The following is a 12,810-nucleotide window of genomic DNA, read 5'->3' on the forward strand; positions in this document are numbered from 1 at the left end:
AGCAATTAGCACACACAAAGGTGGATCCCACCACTAAGAAGACTGTTACCCAAATAAAAAAAGCAACAACTGATCCATGGGTGGATCTACACACAGGGGGAAAATGCTATAAATAAGTCAGAAATTAAATTGTTATAATGAAAGGGGGGAACCGCTGTGTAAAACCACATAGAAAGCTTTCTGCTCTATAGCACCATCTGGTGCTGCATGTTATTATAACACATTCAAAACACTTTTTTGACTAATGTAGTCAAAGCTGGACCATAAAGAAGGCTGATCGCCGAAGAATTGATGCTTTTGAATTATGGTGCTGGAGAAAACTCTTGAGAGTCCCATGGACTGCAAGAAGATCAAACCTATCCATTCTGAAGGAAATCAGCCCTGAGTGCTCACTGGAAGGACAGATCCTGAAGCTGAGGCTCCAAGACTTTGGCCACCTCATGAGAAGAGAAGACTCCCTGGAAAAGACCCTGATGTTGGGTAAGATGGAGGGCACAAGGAGAAGGGGATGACAGAGGACAAGATGGTTGGACAGTGTTCTCGAAGCTACCAACACGAGTTTGACCAAACCGTGGGAGGCAGTGGAAGACAGGAGTGCCTGGCGTGCTCTGGTCCATGGGGTCACGAAGAATCAGGCATGACTAAACGACTAAACAACAACAAAGTCAAAATGTAGCCGAGTTCCTGGAATCATTTGTAGGACCAGGTCACAGAGATTCATTGGCCTATGTGTGAGGACAGAACTGAGCTGGCCCTGAAGAGGCTAAGCCTCTTAGTCCTTCACATGATAGTCTTGAGTAGCTCTGCTGCATCAGAGGTATGAGCATTCAAACCACAGTTTTGTGGTTCAAGGCCCAAGTCGTCCTGATGGATACCAAACGCCATATCATAAGCAAGCATGTGCCATATAGGGTAGTTAGATGCAACAGAAGGCACTGGCAGGGTTTCTGCAAATTTAATATTAGCTACGTCTGTTGAAATTCCCTATTCAGCCCAACTGTTAAAGGTTCGGGAGCCCTATCTTGCATATTACAGCCCTCTCTCTCACACACAGATCTTGTTCCATTGCAAGCTCCAGCACCAAGTGAGAACATTATCTGGAGTTTACTATCTGCCTTCTGTTTGTTGAGATGTGCTTGAAAGCCCAGAAGGCGCTGCACTGCCTTCTCATGAAGCACAAACTTAACAGTCTCTTTTCTCTCCCAGTTCCAAGCAAGACTGATTCACATCTTTCGATTTCATGAGAAAAAGCATCTCTTTATTTCTGTCTGCAGTGACCAAGCAGAATGAGTGCTTCTTGTTTTCCTAGTGACACTGTTGATACGCATTTGCCAGAGGCTATTTGTTTGCTGTTGGTGGTAGGTCATGCCTCCCCATGAAAACAAAGAAGCAATGTGTTTTCTACCCTGCACTTCAGTTGAGCTTGATAATAGGAATTCTCCTTTCTCAGCATCTGATATAGTAGTGATGATCTGCGAGTGTATTTTGTCTTCCCAGTTCTGTCTCAAGTCACTAAAGATAAAGGGAAATATAAGGGTTGGTTTATTTTTGGTGTATGCAAGATTGGCTTAAGGTTTGCTATTTTGCTACCACACCGTTAGAGAAGAATGAGGGTGCAGCCTGGGAATTAATTGAGGATCTTGCCCTTTTCCTTTCAGAGAAACCCAACTGCTGAAGGAAAATTCACATTTAGTTTCATGGGCTTAATTAACTAGTATGGTTGTGGGTTTTGGTGGGTTAGTCTGGATGAAGCCCTGAGTCACTTCAAATTCTTGGGATCCTGTATCTGTGTGGGATCTAAAGCAAGATCTGTTGAGATGCTAATTCTGTGAGCCCCTCCATCTTATGCTCAGGTTGTACATCTGTGTTTTTGAATTATGGTGCTGGAGGAGACTCTTGAGAGTCCCATGGACTGCAAGAAGATCAAACCTCTCCATTCTTAAGGAAATCACCCTGAGTGCTCACTGGAAGGACAGATCCTGAAGCTGAGGCTCCAATACTTGGGCCACCTCATGAGAAGAGAAGACCCCCCTGAAAAAGACCCTGATGTTGGGAAAGATTGAGGGCACAAGGCGAAGGGGACGACAGAGGACGAGATGGTTGGACAGTGTTCTCGAAGCTACCAGCATGAGTTTGACCAAACTGCGGGAGGCAGTGGAAGACAGGAGTGCCTGGCGTGCTCTGGTCCAGGGGGTCACGAAGAGTCGGACACGACTAAACAACAACAACAACAACTGTGTAAATAAAACCATATATCCTAAAGACACCAAGGTCTCCAATGACCTTCATTTCAAGGAAACCAAACCTGGGTAAGTGCCTAGAACCCCATGGAATCTCTCACCACTCAGAGATTGGAGTGGTGTGTAACAATAATTTGCAAGACAGCTGAATTCTCCTTGACATTCAAAACTTGGGAACAGTTGCATCATTCCCTGCACAAGCCTGACTGGAATGGAGACAGAACAACTGTTGAACTAAAACCAATGGCAAGATCTTTGTGGGCTGCCTAGAAAATATAATCAACCTTGCAGATCATTCTCATCACTTGTCTTCTGGAATCTACCAGGTCAGAACAGCACCTTAATGAATGTACAGTGTGGTTTTTTGTTCAAGAAACACACAGAAATTGATTTACAGTAGTAGTTAAAAAGCCTAGGGGGAAATGTGAACATCACAAACATGGCTAGAGAATAAGAGAATAAACTGTGTGCAGCCAATATATTTTGCAAGTGAGAACAACCCAATGACAAACCTTTCCAAAAGGCAAAATTATGCATCCCCTAGTTGGGGAAATTGCTGAATATTTATAGCTTAGGGAATCTCTGGTTTTGATTGAGATTTATTCATGTTCTTTACTCTCATGAGTATGTGGAGGAGTATAATGATATTAACAGATGAAAAGATGCTCTTATCTCTCTATTTTTTTAAAAAACAAGCAGTGGGGGGAATATAACACTCCTAGGGAAGTTAGCGGGATGTGGAAACTACGCTAGAGTAGCAACTATGCAAATACCATAAAAAATGCCCTAATTAAACGTATGAATTTTCAAAGTGATTCCAGGGGCATGCTCTCGATTTAATATCTCCAAATCCTTAACAGCAGAAATAGCAAAAAACGTGGTGGTGGTGGTTCCCCTTTTAAGTAAGTAAGTTGCAACCTGCAACCTGATTAGAAAGTGAGAAGTGCAAAGCTTTGACTCCCAAAAGAAAAGAAAAATAAACTTCAGAACTGCGAAGTTTAGACTACTGTAGTTCGAAGTACCATGGCCAGTTCCCACCACAGCAGTTTTAAGAAGGGTGCTAATAAATCAGAAGGGGCCCGAGGGGGTTGAAGGAAACCGGACAGTTGCACCACTGGTAATGCGAAACGTAGCGGATTGTGACAAGCAGTCACAGAAACCCCAGTTCTGGTGCCCTCTGATTCACCTTCTTGACTATGATTCGGGATAGCAAATAACAGTAGCCTGCAGGGAGCTTGATTTGGCCAGGGACTGTCAGTTGCTGATCCCTCAAACATGAAATAGGAGGCGGAAACAGAATGGAGCCAGGGAGACAAACTAGAACAGAAGCAGGATACGGTTGTGGGTCTGGTGTGTGTGGGGGGTGTCAGTCTGGGTGATTGCCCTGAGCCCGTTTTAGTTATTGGGGTCCTGCACCCAGTGAGGGTTAGAATCTAATAGAGGTTTCTATCACCGAACTAGTCAGACAAGTTTCTTTGTAAGACAGTGACCTTAGCTGGCTACTGAGCTGTATCTTTTGCAACCTACCGCATTCTTTTGGGATGCTGATGAGGATACTTAAATGGTGCTACCCTCTAGCCCTTTCTCCATTTCCACTCCCAACTAGCTTCTAGGTAGGAGAACAAAAGCCAGTGGGGCATGTGTGAACTGAGCTGGAAGCAGGCTGGAAGCCGGAGACACAGAGACATGCTTGATCTGTGCGGGATCCAAAGCTCTTACTGATGGAGCAGCAAGATTTGTTGGGGTGTTAATGCTGTGAGTCACTCTGTCTTGTTCTCAGGGTGTGTGTGTGTGTCTGGAGTCTCACATCACTCAGAGATATTGGTGGCATGTAATGATACATTAGGGGGGCAGGAAAAAAAGACTGTAACAGTCATAACTGCATGAACTTGGAGAAGCAAATCAAACTTCCACCAACGGATTTATTAAATAAACATGATTCCTGCATGGCAGGGGGTTGGGCTAGATGACTCTTTGGGTCCCTTTAAACTCTACAGTTCTATGATTATATGAAAAATATTTATGTTTGAACTGACTCAGCAGCATAGATGTGACAGAGAGCCTGCCCTTTACTTGATACAGGCAATCTGGGTAGGAACACTCAAATTACCATATTCATAATCCGAACATGAAATAATAACATGTATTATCCTTCAAAGCTTCTTTATCCACTAACCCATTGACCCAGTTGTTAGTGAACTGGATTTTTCTGCGCGCACACACCATTCCCAGCTCCTCTCCCGCCTTCCTCCCTTCGCAACTCTGAACAGCTTCCTGTCTCTGCATCGCTACTGATTCATCTAAGCGAAATTATGGGCTGTTTTCATTTCACCACTGTTTTTGCCTTGCAAAACATCATCATTGTGTGTGTGCATTTTGAGTGTTCCTGCAACTTCCTCTTTCAGGCTGGTGGGGGGGGGGGTCCACATGCTCTTCTACTCCTTGCTTGCTAGCTGCAGGTAACCAGCACTTTGTAACATCCTCTCTGCAAAGCTCACTTCAGCACCCAATCCTTAGTTTGACACCCAAGATTTGTTCCACTGCAGGCAACAGGACAGTTCCATCTTACCTGGATCGCTGGATGAGAAGCCATCCTGCTCAGAAATCGGGCTGATCCACCTGATCCACCCCACTCCCAGCTGATTCACTGTGGAGAGAGATTCATAGTGGCATCTGGAAATACATCTATCCTTGGCAGAATAAAGGGGTGTTGATGGGATACCCCTCTCCCTCACTCTCAGTGACATTCCATTTCCAATAACAGCCAGAATTGTTTCCATGCTTTTGTATTATCTCTCTGCACATACCAGGGACCACAGAAAGTCTGTCTAGAGTGGTGCAGCAATAAAAATGCTACCACATTTGCAAAGCTAAGCAGGGTCTGGTATGGGGGAACCACATGTTGAGATTCTTGCATTGCAGGGGGTAGGACTAGATGACCCTTGGGGTCCCTTTCAACTCTACAAATCTATGAGTCCTCTGAACTGGTACAGGCAGAGGTTAGGAGGTTAGCATCAGCGACTACTAGCTGTGATTACTATATTCTGCCTCCACCATTAGAGGTATCATGCCTCTGAATGCCTGTTGCTGGGAATTGCAGGGGTACAGAGTTCTGTGGTGCTGAGGTCTTGCTTGTGGGCTCCCCATTGTGGCACATTGTGGATCAGGCCAATGGCCCATCTAGTCCAGCTTCCTGTGGCCAGACAAATGCCTATGAGAAAGCCACAAGCTGGACCTGAGTGTAAGAGCGCTCTCATAAGAGCATAGCGCATTTCGTTGGCCACTGAGAGAAAAAGATGCTGGACTAGATGGGGCCATTGGCCTAATCCCACAGGCTCATCTTACATTCTCAAAGTCTTCTATCTGGGCCTGGGCCAACCTTGGCCTGCTTAAACTTCAAATAAGGAAAAAGCGTCAGGATGCTTACGTTGCTTATTTCGATTCTTTTACATTGCCTTGGAGTGAGCAATGAGGTTGGCTGTAACTGGGACCCAGATTTCACAGCCAGATTCTGCGGACGGGTGTGCTCCACTTTCTCTTGGCTGCTGCACCGCGATGGAAGGCAAAGCACGTGCCCCGGCTGCTATCAGCGGGAAGCCGTGCAGCGCGATGGAGGAGCAGATGGGAAGGCCCGGCTGTTTCGCTGGGAGCAAGGAACAAGCAGCCGAGCAAAGCTGCGGAAACTCCTTCGTCGGAGGTTTAAAAGAAGAGGCAGGATAACAGGATCAAACGTTTGCCAGAGACAGTTTTAGGTCTAGCTAATCTCATGCTGAACTTTGTGATCCCTGCATAGTTCAAAGCGTGCTGCTTAAACCTGGCTGCAAAAAAAGAAGACAGCAAGCATAGAATATTGCTAAATGAAGACGGTTCGGATGTAGCTCTCCCTGGTCCCCTGTCTCTCCTGGATGCAGCTGCAAGAGGGGGGAAATGATTACTTAGCAGCAGGGTCAGTGTCAAGTAGAGTTGCCAGGTCAGGAGCATCCCAGAGCCTGAGAGTTCAGGGCCCAAACCTGAGACATGGAGCGGCCTCTGGTGATGTCATGAGCTGACATCCAGTGATGCCATGGGGGCAGGCCCTGGAGACGGAGGTTAATTGGGAGGAGCAGAGGAGGGCAGATCGCTCTCCCAAGTGTATTTGCTATAACTTGCAGGCAGCGCCTGCTGGGCTGAATTTTGCAACCTGCATGCACAGTCTTCTTTTTAATATATATTTATACATCCTCTCATTGCCTTGAACCCCTTTTGAACAGTAGTGTGAGATAAGTGCAGTGGTGGTGGGAAAAGGCACGCAAAAGAGCATTGGTGTAAGTTGCAAGACCGGCTGTGAAGGGACAGAAACACCCTCCCCCTATGCCCCCATCAGAAGCTGTCTCCAGAAGAAAGGATCTAGAGAGGGTAGGCACTCAGAGCCACTATTCACCCATTGCATTGAGAGAAGAAAGAAGTCCACGAAGGTCTCCAGCTGTTGAGGCAGAGCATAACCAACATGGCTTGTAGCCACCGATAGCCCTGTCCTCCCTGAATTTGTCCAGTCCTCTTCTAAATCCACCAAGATTAGTGGCTGTCACTGTTTCCTGCAAGATCGAGTTCCACCATTTAACTCTGTGCTACAATGAAGTCCTTTCTTCTATCTGTCCCGAATCGTCCAGCATTCAGCTTCATTGGAGAGCGGGTGCTGCGGCCTAAGGAGCACTATTTCTTACAGAATTAAAGCCGGCCGTCTCATTTGTTTTACTTTTTAAAAGAAGAGCTATGGGAAATTAGGGGGAGAAAAGGTGGCCTTTGCAAATATGGAACTAGCAAAAACGCAGAGAAGTACAGGTGTCCGCTCTGAGGAGGAGGAGGAGGAGGCTGGATAAGGAGGATGGCAGAGCACATTTGAAGCCATCTGTCAGCTTCTAATTATCTAAATGGCAGGGCTTCCTGAGCCCCTTTTGCTGAAATCAAAGCTGAGGTCAGGGGGAGGCGGGGAGGCTGTGCACATTACCAGCTTAAAATGCAGTGAGGTCGTTCCCCACCGCTGCTGCTGCATTTCAAATGGCATTTGCATGTTGCCGTATGCATCAGTTGTGTTGCATGTGTTTCCTTGTTGCCCACCGTCTGTCCACGCACAAGTGGGCAGAAAGATATAGGATAACAGCATCATAGAGTTGGGAGGGTCATCTAGCCCAGCCCCCTGCAATGCAGGAGTCACAGCTAAAGAATCCCAGACAGGTGGCCTTCCAACGTTTGCTTAAAAACCTCCAGGGAAGGAGAGTCTACCACCTTCCAAGGGAGTCCATCCTGTTGCCGAACATAAAGTTATTCCTAAAGTTAAGTCAGAATCTCCTTGTCATTTGAATCCGTTCGTTTGGGTCCTACCCTCTGGAGCAGGGGAAAACAAGCTCACTCCATCTTCTATGAGATGTCTCTTTGGATGTCTAAGGTTTGTGTTCTCAAATCAGCTTGAAGCTGGTTTGTGCCGGGGGGGGGGCACACACCAAAACACAGTGTGGATCATGGGTAGGCAAGCTATGGCCCGGGGGCCAGATCCGGCCCAATCGCCTTCTAAATCCAGCCCACTTATGGGCTGGGAATCAATGGATTTTACATGAGTAGAATGTGTCCTTTCATTTAAAATGCATCTCTGGGTTATTTGTGGAGCATAGGAATTCATTCTTTCTTCTCTCCCCCCCCCCAAAAAAAAAATATAGTCTGGCCCCCCACAAGGTCTGAGCGACAGTAGACCGGCCCCCTGCTGAAAATGTTTGCTAACCCCTGGTGTGGATTGTGGTGTGAAAGCAGATTCAAATGGGAGAGTGCTGGAGGAGGAGTAATGTGTACCCAGTGGCCTTAGTCATGCTAATAGTAGAACCACTAAAATTACGGTTGTCATATGTCCTCTTTTCCCAGGACAAATCCTCTTTTCATGGGTAGATTCGTCATAGTGATCCATAGTGAACAGCAGAAGTCGGCAAATGTACTCTCTTTTTTGCTCTTCAAAATATGGCGACCCTATTACTAAGTCCTATTGAGTGTGATGGATCTACTGAACATTAGTCTGGATCCAGTCCATTCTTACAAAAAATAAAATAAAAAATAAAGCACCAGTCCTTTATTTTTAGTTCTCAGCAGGGCTAAGAAAGTTCCCTGCCTCTTTCAACCAGTCTGGTGTTAGAGACATTACTTCCAGAATGAAGCAAAACAAGCAACACCAAAATAAAAGAAATCGGAGAGAGAAGTTCATTGGTGGGGTGGGGGTGGATAAAAGAGTTATTATAAAAAATTTTTATCCCGCCCTCCATCAGAAACTACCAGAGGAGGCCAGTCATAGTCAATTAACTCAACAAATAACCCCAGATGAATAGACAACAATATTCCAGTGAAATCTTACAAACCACCCAGACCCCAGCAAGTCCAGACAGCTGACATTTGGGAGGTTTTTTTTTTTGACTGGCGTATGTTGCTGACCTTATCAAGCCTCCTCAGACAGGAATTTTCTCAAAGCGGAAGCAGGCAAATGACAAGATTTCTTTGTTGCTTTCTCTGAGCCAAGAGAAGTCGGAAAGGGCAGAGGGAGGACAGAAACAGGGTTCTTCATGGCATGAATATATGCCTATATCTATGAAGAATCTCCATTAAAAAAAATTTTTTTTAATGGGTTGGATGCTCTAGGACAGGGTCAGGGGAACTTGTTCAACAGGTTAATCAAGGCTCCCTTTTAACTGATCAGAATTGCACCCGGGGTGATTGTCTCTCTTTCCTCAATGGAAGTCCCCTTTGCACTCACATCCAGACTGTTGAGGTTCTGCCAACACCAGAAGGCATGCCACTGAGACAGCATAACCACTTCTTGTTGGAAGGTATCTGAGACTTCCGCACTGAAGAAGCAAACCAGACTTGGGTCCAGTCAGGGCCTGGATAGTGACTTTATGGGAATCTCATTCACGCTGCCTTGAATTCCACAAAGGAAACCCAGAAATGGGTCTACAAGATATGTAATCACCTACATCGCTACAGATATGGATGTTGTGACTGTGTTTCCTTCTTCATACTTTGAGAAGGTGATCTTGCTGTGGATGGTTGCTTCTGTACAACCCTAAGAACACAAGAAGAGCCTGTTCCTGGATCAGGCCACTGGCCCATCTAGTCCACCATCCATTTCTCACAGTCGCCAACCAAGTGGCCATGGGAAGCCCGCAAGCAGGATTCAAGCACCAGAGGACTCCCCCTTCCTGAAGCTTCCATCAACTGGTATCCAGAAGCATTGCTGTCTCTGACTGTGGACGCCGACCATAGCCATTGTTCATTATGCATTAATTTTGATTTTGCAACCTTGGGAAGAGTTTGCTAGAACAGCCACTGGCAAGTTTCTCTACCTGCTTTGTCCCACCCCCTACTAAGGGTGGAAGGTATAGTTTGTGGCTCTTTTGTACTTTATTCTTGGGCATTGTTTACATGTTTATTGACATGAGATGTTTGTTTGCCCTATTGATATTGTTATTGTTTAGTCGTGTCCGACTCTTCGTGACCCCCTGGACCAGAGCACGCCAGGCACTCCTGTCTTCCACTGCCTCCCTCAGTTTGGTCAAACTCATGCTGGTAGCTTCGAGAACACTGTCCCACCATCTCGTCCTCTGTCGTCCCCTTCTCCTTGTGCCCTTCATCCATCTTTCCCAACATCAGGGTCTTTTCCAGGGAGTCTTCTCTTCTCATGAGGTGGCCAAAGTATTGGAGCCTTAGCTTCAAGATCTGTCCTTAGCGTGGCTTTTTGCTGTGGCTCTGTTTTGCAATTGTTCGTGCATTATCTTCGAATGTCGTTATATTTTATGCTGTGTGTTGTTCTGGGCCACTTCGAACATGGCTCGGCCACAGGGAAGCGGCATGCAAATAAACTCACCATGCCGATGACCATTTTTACTTTATTCCAAGACCGCCACCATTTTTTAAATTTATTTTTTGGTTTTGGTTTTGGCAATGCCAAGACACCTGTGTTACCAGTCCCAGAGGCCGGTGTTGCCACTGGGGATCTCCAAAGCACTCCCTGGCACACAGTGGAGACTGGAGAGAGAGGAATATTGTTTTGCTCTGCCCTTGTTTTTATGAGGAGTGAGGAAGGCAGGCAGCAGGCAGGGGAGAACAGAAGTTCTGCTTCATTTGGCCTCTAATAAGATTAGTGTCTGTTCTGCCGATCAGGTGACCAGGAGCTGTCTATCTCTGTGTGTGTGTGTGTGTGTGTGTGTGTGTGTACAGAGAGCTGCACACATGTGGTGCACTAGGGTTTCCTGGCTCCTACTTCTCCTTATATGGTGTGAAGCTTAAGGAAGCTGCCGATTGGCTGGTCCAGCAGACACCCCAGAGGTAGCAAGAAAGGGGGTGACAAGAAGGAAAGAAGAGAGAGGGAGCAATCGAGGGTCTTGAATGGCAGATGACAAGGAATCTGGGTGCATCACATGCTCTGGAAAAAACAACAACAACCGAAAATGTGTCAAGCAAATTGCAGCTGTTTATAGAGAGCCTCCCCACCATTGCCACTCTCAGCAAGGCTGCGCACTGGCTGTTTCTGATGCCAGTAAGGAAAGTGAGCCAAATCCAAACTGCTCTGCACCAGGTCCCCCTCACCACCACCATCTCCACCTCCCCCTTTCCTAAATGTGACGGTACTGTGGATGTCGTACAATGAACCACCGCCAGAATGTCCGCCGTATCTCTGCCGCACTGCCGGGTGCCTCCGTTACATAATGGAATAAAATGCAACCCGTTGTTAGCAAATCAAAAACGACGGAGCCCTGCGAAGAGACAATGCAAGCGTCTCCTACCAGGAACGGCTGTCTCTTGTCACGCCGATGAGGCGGCCGAGGCTGTGGGGAGGTTTATCAATGCTCTTGGCGGAGAGAGTTGAGAGAGCGTTGCCAGAGGCAAACACATATGTGTGGTGCTGTCCCATTGTTGGCCCGCTGTTAGGGCGCCGCACTCGGCGCTGCAGAATGCACATTTCCAAGGTGATGGAGGCAGAATGACATTCATGACACCTGGGACGGCTGGCAAAACGTTCAAGCAGCTGGGGTGACTGCCCTATAAGGAAAAGCTGCAACTTTTTGAGAAAAGGCACGAAAGAGGAGACCTTATCATACAACACTACGATTCGTGGAAGCTGAATGTTGGAAGATAAAAAGAAGCCCTTCTTCACTCAGCGCATTGTTAAACTATGGAACTCCCTCCCACAAGAGGCAGTGGTGATTTTGAATACCAGTTTTGGGAAACCAGAGGAGGAGAGAGTTTCCCTGTGTTCAGATCCTGATTGCTGGTTTCCCATTGGGGCATCTGAACGGCAACTGTGATAACAGGATGCTGAACCAGTTGGGAGAGCCAGGCTCTGTTTATGTTTGCACTGTAGCAAGGGACACAGGTGGGCACTGTGGGTTAAACCACAGAGCCTAGGGTTTGCCGATCAGAAGGTCGGCGGTTTGAATCCCCACGAAGGGACGGGGTGAGCTCACAACCTCCCTAGGTCAGGGGTCTGCAACCTTTAAGACAAAAAGAGCCACTTGGACCCGTTTCCGAAGAAAAAAAAGAAGGGAGCCGCAAAACTTGTCATTATAAAAATAACTTTTTTGTCACTTTTTTTTATTATTTCTTTGTTTGACCCCTCAGAATTACTCCTCCTCATAGAAATAAACGTTAAATTAACAAGTTACCTTTTTTTTTGTGTGTGTTCTTCACTCCCCTTCAAAACAGTGACCAGCGTACATGCCCCCTTTCAATGCAGTGACCAGCGTACATGCCCCTTATAATGTAGCGGGCGGGCGGGTGGGAAGGTGACGTTGGGACGGTGCGTGACTAACGCACGCACCGCCCCCATGCGAAGTCACAGCCGGTACAGCACCCGCCACAGTGGGGAGTGTCGGGGCGCACAATGCGGCTCCTCCCCTCGCTAGTATCTGCCCCGGAGCCGCGGCAAAGGTGTAAAAGAGCCACATGCGGCTTCGGAGCCGCGGGTTGCAGACCCCTGCCCTAGGGAGACCGTTCCTCTGTCGATCAACTCTTACTGTCAGAAAGTTTTTCCTGAGGTTTAGTTGGGATCTTCTTTCTTGTAACTTCAAGCCACGGGTTCGAGTCCTACCCTCCAGAGCAGGAGAAAACAAGTTTGTTCCCTCTTCCGTGTGACAGCCCTTGAGATATTTGAAGATGGTTAAAGGTAAAGGGACGCAGGTGGCGTTGTGGTCTAAACCACAGAGCCTAGGGCTTGCTGATCGGAAGGTCGGCGGTTCAAATCCCCGCCACGGGGTGAGCTCCCATTGCTCTGTCCCAGCTCCTGCCAACCTAGCAGTTTGAAAGCATGTCAAAGTGCAAGTAGATAAATAGGTACCGCTCCAGTGGGAAGATAAATGGCGTTTCCATGCGCTGCTCTGGTTCGCCAGAAGTGGCTTAGTCATGCTGGCCACATGACCCAGAAGCTGTACGCTGGCTCCCTTGGCCAATAAAGCGAGATGAACGCCACAACCCCAGAGTCGGCCACGACTGGACCTAATGGTCAGGGGTCCCTTTACCTTTAGTGCACTGTAGCACTAAAACTCACAAGCATCCAATA

This window comes from Podarcis raffonei, chromosome 16 (assembly GCF_027172205.1).
Source record: "Podarcis raffonei isolate rPodRaf1 chromosome 16, rPodRaf1.pri, whole genome shotgun sequence".
NCBI classification, from domain to species: Eukaryota; Metazoa; Chordata; class Lepidosauria; order Squamata; family Lacertidae; genus Podarcis; species Podarcis raffonei.